The following is an 8,555-nucleotide window of genomic DNA, read 5'->3' as shown; positions in this document are numbered from 1 at the left end:
CTGCCAGCCCCACCCTGGCCACTGAGGAGCCTCCCGCCAGCCCCATCCTGACCACCGAGGAGCTCTCTGCCAGCCCAACCCTGGCCACCAAGGAGCCTCCTGCCAACCCCATCCTGGCCACCAAGGAGCCCCCCGCGAGGGCCCTTGTCCTGCTCATCGAGGGCCCTTGTCCTGGTCCCTTTGCTCCAAGCTCCCTCAGCACCCCTTACAGAGCTCTGGCCCAGGGGAGCTGAAGGGAGAATGTTGATGGATTCCCCTCTCCTCCTCCTGCCACCAGAGCTCCTCCGACTTCCCCAAGGCAGGCGAATTCATGCTGCAGCTGGGTCTCTACATCTCTCACCCAGCCAGTGACATCAGCCGGCAAGCCAGGGGCAGGGTTTATTGGCTGCACAGGCTCCTGCTTCAGAAGAGGGGTAAGAAACCCAGCTGGGCTATAGGATCCCATGGAAACAAGCCCCTCAGAGACTAGCTCCAGCTGGCCATTGGGACGCCTCTAGAACTAAGACTTCTCTATTTAGATCCACTGTAGCATGGCAGAGGGACTCCAATAGAAACAAGGCCCTGTTTTGGGGTCCTCCCTTGCTGGGCAATGAGACCCTACAGAAAGAAGCCCCCTCCTCTGAGACCGACCCCGGCTTAGATGATGATTCACACTCATCTGCCTAATTCAGGGAGAAGGGAAGAGAAAGAAAGTGCCAGGGAAACTGGCTGCTTTATCTCAGAGCCCAGCTCTGTCCCCCAGCCCAGGGAAATCAGCCCACCCGTGGGGCTGCCAACTGGTGAGAGGACAGGAATGAAGTTATTGAGACACGTGGAGGGCAAGAGCCTGTCATGAGGACAGCGGCAGGAGCAGGGACCACAGGGGAAAGACACAAAGCTTGTAGGATGTCATCAGTTGGGTGGCCAGGGCCAGATCCTGACTTCAGTGGGTGTGGGGGGTTCTCAGCATTAGACACCCCCATTAACAGGCACCCACTCCCAGAGCACAGTGGCCGTAAGGGTCACATGATAACTGTAATGAATGAGACAAATCCCCCTTCTGGTACTAAACCGCCTGGTATGGACCCTGTCATTCCATTGGGTCACAGATGCCACGAGGACCCCAGCCAGTGTGCACTCAGCAAAGGGAACAGAAGGAAACAGGCACTGAAAGCAGAACACCAAACCTCCCCAACGGGTGTGTCTTTCTCCCCCAGGGCTGAACATCAGAGAGGCAAGAGAGCTGTGGTGTCGGGATGGGATCCGGGACACCGAGCGCCTGGGCTACATGGCCAGAGTGGGGGAGGTAAAGACTCTCGGCCGATGCATTGCAGCAGCTCAGGTGTGGAGCTGTCTCCCCCTGTAGTGAGTGTGTCATGGACACAGGGCAAGAGCCTGCTACTTATTTCCAGCTGATAGTGTTCGGCTGCAAGAGGCTCCCTTGACAACAGCCACGCAGGACAGGGATGCGAGGCAGGGGGAACCTCGGAGACCCCTGTACCCTTGTTGCAGCAAGCCTCCAGCTCGCGGTCTCTCATTCAGGACCAAGAGAGGACTGATGTGGAGGAGATTCTTTGGGAGTGTTTTCATTTCTCTGTGGATTTTGTCAAAAGATGTCATCATCTGTGTAGAAGGTAAGAAAAAATACAGACCATATGTACAAGATGGGGGGGACTCTATCCTGGGAAGCAGCGACCCTGAAAAAGACTTGGGGTCATGGAGGCCAATCAGCTGACCATGAGCTCCCAGTGGGATGCTATGGCCAAGGAGCAAATGTAGGGTGACCAGACGTCCTGATTTTATAGGGACAGTCCTGATTTTGGGGTCTTTTTTTATATAGGCTCCTATTACCCCCCACCCCTATCCCAATTTTTCATATTTGCTGTCTGGTCACTCTAGGCAAATGTGACCCTTGGACCCGTACATAGCAGATTCTCAGGTAGAAGTTGAGAGGTTCCATATCTCTGAACTGGTATAACCACTCCTGGAAAATTGTGTCCATTTCTGGCATCCATAATTTGAGACAGATGCTGATAAATTGGGCAGGGTTCACATGAATGATGAAAGGATTAGAAAACATGCCCCGTGGTGACAGACTACAGGAGCCCAATCAAAGAGTAGGTTAAGAGATGAGCCTAAGGGAACAAATATTTACTAATGGGCTCTTCACTTTACCAGATAAAGGTTATGAGCCAATGATGGCTGCAAGTTGAAGCTAGACCAATTTGCACTGGAAATAAAGCGACCATTTTTAACAGTCAGGGTTTGGAGCAATTCACTGAGGGTTGTGCTGGATCCTCCACAACTGGCCTTTTTTAAAATCAAGATTGGGTGTTTTTCTAAAAAATCCGCTCTAATTCCTATGGGAATTATTTTGAGGCACGTTCTATGGCTGATGTTGTCAGACCAGAGTGGTTCCTTCTGGGCTTGGAATTTATGAATCTGAGACTCGCTGGGGGCATTTGGAATTTGTCCCTTTTTGCTTCCCTCTTCCTCCTTCCCTCTTGTCCCTTCATCTCTTTTCTCTTCTTCCATTTCTTTCCACTGCTCTTCTTCCTGGGCAGGGTGGGGCTGTGCTCCAGCTGTCATTGTCAGAGGCCCTCACAAAGAGGTGGGGCTGGAATTGTGCGGGGATGGTGATCTCCACTGTAGTGATCTCCTGTGGTGACTGACTAGTGCTGGCTTTTGCCCGTCTGTTGAGAATGCTCAGCCTCTGGGCCTTAGAGTCTCCACACTGATCAGCCAAGTGTGGGGCTATTGCTGAGTTCAGAGGGAGGAGACTCAGGCACTCTTGGCTGAGTGCAGTGAAGCCTAAGTCTCAATTCAACGGCATTTCTTTGTCTGTCTGCAAGGTGATAATTTTTGGGACCGTGTCCAGTTGATTCCAAAATTTCAGGGAATTTCTAGGCATCAGTGGGAAAAACCTCCTTGATTTTAGTGACAATTGGAAAATAACACCACCAGAAAAGCCTGATTTCCACCCTGTGCCCCTTACATTGGTGCTGTAAGCTGAAGGGCACTGTGACTTTAGAGTGAATTCAGCCAGTCAGTGCTAACTCTCCACAGGTGATTTTGCATAATCAGCAAATGAACCTGCAAGTTTCCTTGGGAGCGATGCCCAAGGCAGGCCACAGGCTTGGGGTTGATTCTCAGGGTTAGTGGAGTGAGTGAGCAACAGGGGGGCTGAGTTACCTCTGGTGTCACAATGTTACTGCTCAAGTTCCTCTGCCTGCTGCACCACCTGGGCAGTGACTTGTGATTTGAAACTTATAAACCAGGAAGCGCAGAAGAGGAATGGCTTAGACCAGGGGTCTCAAACATGCGGCCCGCGGGCCGCATGCGGCCCTCGGAGCTCTTCCCTGCGGCCCGCGGAGCTCCCCCAGTTACTTCCTGTCGCCGCCAAACTCCCTTCACCCCCGCCCCCCTCCCCGAGTTATTTTCTGTGCCTAAGCTCCCCGCGCGCTGCTCCCCAATGTTTGGGGCCAGGTCTCTCCCCTGGCCCCACCTGCCGCCCCCACGCGCCTCCCCCCAGTGTCTACCAGCCCCCACTTGCTGCCCCCTCACCGCCGGTAGCCTGCCCAGGAGCTCACGCTGACTCCACTCCTCCTCCGCTATGCCGGCTTCCGGCATCACCTGCTGCCGCAGGGTCCTAGCGCCCCCCTACACTAGGGCCAGGGCAGGCTGCCCTTCCCCTAGTCCTGAGACTCTCCAATGCCCCGAGCCTCTCCAATGCCTCAAACCCCTCACCCTCAGCCCCACAGCCCTCACCCCTGCACCCCCTCCTATCCCCAAACTCCGTCCCAAAGCCTGCACCCCCACCCCCTGCCGCAGCCTGGAGCCTGCACCGAGCACAGAGCCTGCACTCCAGACTCCCTCCCCCACCCAAACTCCCTCCCAGAGCCTTAGGCAGTAAATCTAAGTGCGTGTTTTGTCCTTTGAGTGAGGTGCATTACTGAGTGTATATATTTATTAAAACTGCTTGGAAATGACTTCGTCAAAAAAAAGAACACTCATGGAAGAAAAGAGAGTTTTCCAAGACAAATGGGAGAATTTATATTTTTTCACAGAGGTAAAAGATAAAATTCAATGCCTTATTTGTCAGCAAACGATTGCTGTTCCCAAGGAGTATAACGTGCTTCGGCACTATGACACGATGCACCGTGAAAAATATGATGCATTCACCGGAAAAATCCGAGAGGAAAAAGTTCAGCAACTTAAAGCAGCATTTGCCAAGCAAAGAAATTTATTTTCAGGGATTAACAAGTCTAGCGAAGATTCAGTAAGAGCAAGTTTTGTGATAAGCGAAATGATAGCTAAATCATCGCGACCTTTTACATCGCGAGGCTTATTCATAAAAGAAAGTCTTATGAAGGCCAGTGAAATTTTATGTCCTGATAGGAAGAAAGTTTTTGAAGGCATAAGCTTGTCTGCAAATACAGTTGCCTGCAGGATAACGGATTTAGCTGATAATGTGCAAAAACAATTGATTCAAATGGCAAAAGACTTTGAAGTATTTTCAATTGCTCTTGATGAGAGTACAGATGTATCAGATACCGCACAGTGTGCAGTGTTCATTAGAGGTGTGGACTGCAATTTGAATATAACTGAAGAATTGCTAGACTTAATGCCACTGAAGGGTATCACAACGGGACGTGACATATTTCAAGGATTGGAAGAGTGCATTGAAAAAGCTGTTGGTGGCACTTAGCACTTTCCAGGAGGGAGGGGGGAGGAGCGGGGAGCCGCGCGCTTAGGGGAGGAGGTGGAGAAGAGACAGGGCAGGGGCGGGGCCTCATGGAAGGGGTGGATTGGGGGTGGGGCCAGGGGCAGCAAGGGGGCGTGTCAGTGATGCGGCCCTCGGGCCAATGCACTAGTCCTCATGCGGCCCTCAGGGTCATTTGAGTTTGAGACCCCTGGCTTAGACAATTTGGCAATAAAATGTAGGGTTTGTGGCAACATCCTGTGCAATTGCTACTGGTTCAGGAACGGAAACAGCATTCCTGCCCCTCCTACCACCTCTTAGCTGGGCCTCCATAAACAAACAAGTGTCCCAAACTCTAGTTAGTGTCTTTTAAGACTGAGCAAATAGTTCACAACAAATTATTGGTATGGTGAATTTGCTGCCTCTTCTCCTTTAATAGGATGTGAGCAGTTTATGATTTTCTCAAACGAAATAAACCTCCTAGCTCATCTCCCAACCCAGGAAAGACTGATCCTCCTCCATCCAAACTCTAGGCTGGGCTCTTCTCTCTGTACTTGGCTGAACTGAACACCAGGATCCAAACACTCCTCACTCTAGGATCATAGAATCATAGAAGGTTAGGGTTGGAAAAGGCCTCAGGAAGCAATCTTGTCAGGACCAACCCCAACTAAAATATCCCAGCCAGGGCTTTGTCTTAAAAATATCTAATAAGGATGGAGATTCCACCACCTCTCTAGGTAACCCATTCCAGTGAACGAATTTGGATCTGACCTTTGATGGTCCAATACTGTATAGCACTTACAGAGTGGCTCTTTCTGGGTAAATCTCACAGCAATTTACCATAATGGGTAAGTATTAGATCCTCATTTTATTACTGGGGACGGAAACATAGAGAGGGGGAATGGCTTGTCCAAGGTCCCTTAAGTCAATAGGAAAACCACCAGTGAAAGCCAGGAGTCCTGACTCCCAACACCCTGCCTCAGTCAGTACAACAAGTCACGCTCGGAGCCAGGGAGACTGGGAACAGGGTCCTGCTTGCACTCCCCAGCACTGAAGGGAGTGTTCTTCTAGTGACTAGTGGGGGGCTGACTCCCAGTGTGACCCTGAGGCAGTGGCTTCTCCTGCCCCGGCCTCTGTCTCCATCAGTGGGGCTGTGGTCCCTCCCCTACAGCCCTTGGGTCGTCACGCTTCAAGAATGTGCGTAAGGTACTAGCAGACCTTGAGATGGGAGGTGTCGTGCTGGCTGTCAGTCAGTGCTGTGACATCCCCCCTCCCCTCCCGCGCCGGCTGCTGGCCTGAGTTTATCCATCCCCTGGCAATAAAACATCATCTTGTTTTCGCAGCCACTTTCGATCTCCAGGCTTTTACCCCCTGCCCTGCTGGCAGGGCATTGTGCAGCACCCTTTGCAGGCCACCTGGGTGCGGAAGATCGAGGAGGAGGGTAAAGAAAGGACCAACACCGAGCATCTGCCATCCAGCTCCATCCGATCTAGAGCAAGTGAGTGGCACAGCTCTGAAAGGACGAGACTCCCCCGGTGTCACAGGGTGCCAGTGGTGAAGGGGAACGTTGGGAGCAGCCTGTGCTGTGAGTTGCTGCCAGTGTGTGTGGATGGCAGCCCCTGTGCCCTGGGGTGAGGTGTGCAGTGTGCGGGAGTTGCCTTAGCGGAGGGGAGGTGGGCAGGGGAGCAGGCAGGTCCGTTAATGAGAGGCTGCCTTGAACCCAGAATCATGGCTGCTCCCCACTCAGTTCCAAGATGAAGCGGCTGAAGCGGATGCTGAGGAGGAAGGCTGGGGAGGTGGCTCCAGAGCCAGAGGGAAGCAGCAGCCAGCTTGCCCAGCAGGAGAGCAGCCCCTCTGTCCCCGCGGGCGCGGAAGAGGCTTGTGGCCAGGCTAAACGGAGGAACTGCCTGGCATTCTGGAGGAGTAGGAAGACACCAGCTCCCATAGCAGGCTCTGAGGCACCTTCTGGGCCCAAATGGAGGTAGCACCAGGTGCAGATATGCAGGAGGGACCCAGGAGAGGGCGGGAGCCGGGCAAGGCGATTCTGGGGCTTCCTTCGCAGGAAGCCAAGGAGCCAGGATCTGCGCCCCAGGGCCCAGCAGGAGCCATCCATCACCATGGCAACTGAGGAGCCCTGCGTCAGCCCCATCCTGGCCACCGAGGAGCCCCCAGCCGGCCCAGAGCAGGAGATGGGCGACTCTGACACCAGCAGCAGCAGCTCCGCCTATTCCCGAGGGGCCAGCAGCCACTCCATGGGGTCTGGCAGCCCTGAGGCTGAAGGATCCCTCTTTGCAGGTGAGGGGAGACCCAGGGGAAAGGGAGGAGGACTGGGGCGGTGGGGGACTAATAACACCCTGCGCCAATCGCCTCCCCAAGGCGCCAGGACTGACCCACGTGAGCCCCACTGACACCAGTGGGAGTGGCACAGCCTCGCCCTGCGGCAGGGGATGCTGGGCAGAGTCGGGGGAGCTCCAGCCAGTCCGTCAGTCAGTGTTGTGACCCCCAGGCTGCTGGCCTGAGTTTATCCATCCCCTGGCAATAAAACATCGTCTTGTTTTCACAGCCGCTTTTGATCTCCAGGCTTCTACCCCCTGCCCTGCTGGCAGGGCATTGTGCAGCACCCTTTCCAGCCCACCTGGGTGCAGGAGGACCAACACCGAGCATCTGCCATCCAACTCCATCCCATCTAGAGCAAGTGAGTGGCACAGCTCTGAAAGGACGAGACTCCTCCGGTGTCACAGGGTGCCAGTGGTGAGGGGGAATGTTGGGAGCAGCCTGTGCTGTGAGTTGCTGCCAGTGTGTGTGGATGGCAGCCCCTGTGCCCTGGGGTGAGGTGTGCAGTGTGCGGGAGTTGCCTTAGCGGAGGGGAGGTGGGCAGGGAGCAGGCAGGTCCGTTAATGAGAAGCTGCCTTGAACCCAGAATCATGGCTGCTCCCCACTCAGTTCCAGGATGGAGCGGCTGAAGCGGATGCTGAGGAGGAAGGCTGGGGAGGTGGCTCCAGAGCCAGAGGGAAGCAGCAGCCAGCTTGCCCAGCAGGAGAGCAGCCCCTCTGTCCCCGCGGTTGGGGAAGAGCCTTGTGGCCAGGCTAAACGGAGGAACTGCCTGGCATTCTGGAGGAGGAGGAAGACACCAGCTCCCATAGCAGGCTCTGAGGCACCTTCTGGGCCCAAATGGAGGTGGCACCAGGTGCAGATATGGAGTGTCCCAGGAGAGGGCGGGAGCCGGGCAAGGCCGTTCTGGGGCTTCCTTCACAGGAAGCAGAGGAGCCAGGAGCCCAGCTCCAGGGCCCAGCAGGAGCCGTCCACCAGCCTGGCCACCGAGGAGCCCCCAGCCAGCCCAGAGCAGGAGTTGAGCAACTGCGGGACAAACTCTGTATTCTCCTGCGGGGCCAGCAGCTCCTCCGTGGGGTCTGGCAGCCCTGAGTTTCGAGGCTCCCTCTTTGCAGGTGAGGGGAGACCCAGGGGAAAGGGAGGAGGACTGGGGCGGTGGGGGACTAGTAACACCCTGTGCCCATCGGCTCGCCAAGGCGCCGGGACTGACCCATGTGAGCCCCACTGACACCAATGGGGGTGGCACAGCCACGCCCTACGGCAGGTGATGCTGGGCGCAGTCGGGGAGCTCCAGCCTCCCCTGATGATGTTGGCGGGGGCTGACTGCCACGGGGCCCTGAGGCTGAGGGCGTCTCTGGGAGGAGCAGAGTGGGGCCCTCGCCGCCATGGTCTCCTTGCAGAGAAAGGGGGAACTTTAAGCCTTAACTCTCCACTGCATCGCCCCAACAGCAGCAGGGATGATCCTTTCTCCTTCTCTCCCTGGTGCAGAGACCCCCAGTGCCCAGCTGGGGCGGGTAGTGGAGGAGGAGGAGGATGTGTCCCC

This window comes from Mauremys mutica, chromosome 4 (assembly GCF_020497125.1).
Source record: "Mauremys mutica isolate MM-2020 ecotype Southern chromosome 4, ASM2049712v1, whole genome shotgun sequence".
Taxonomy (NCBI): domain Eukaryota; kingdom Metazoa; phylum Chordata; order Testudines; family Geoemydidae; genus Mauremys; species Mauremys mutica.
The sequence above is the reverse complement of the archived record's forward strand: the minus strand, read 5'-3'. Positions refer to the sequence as shown.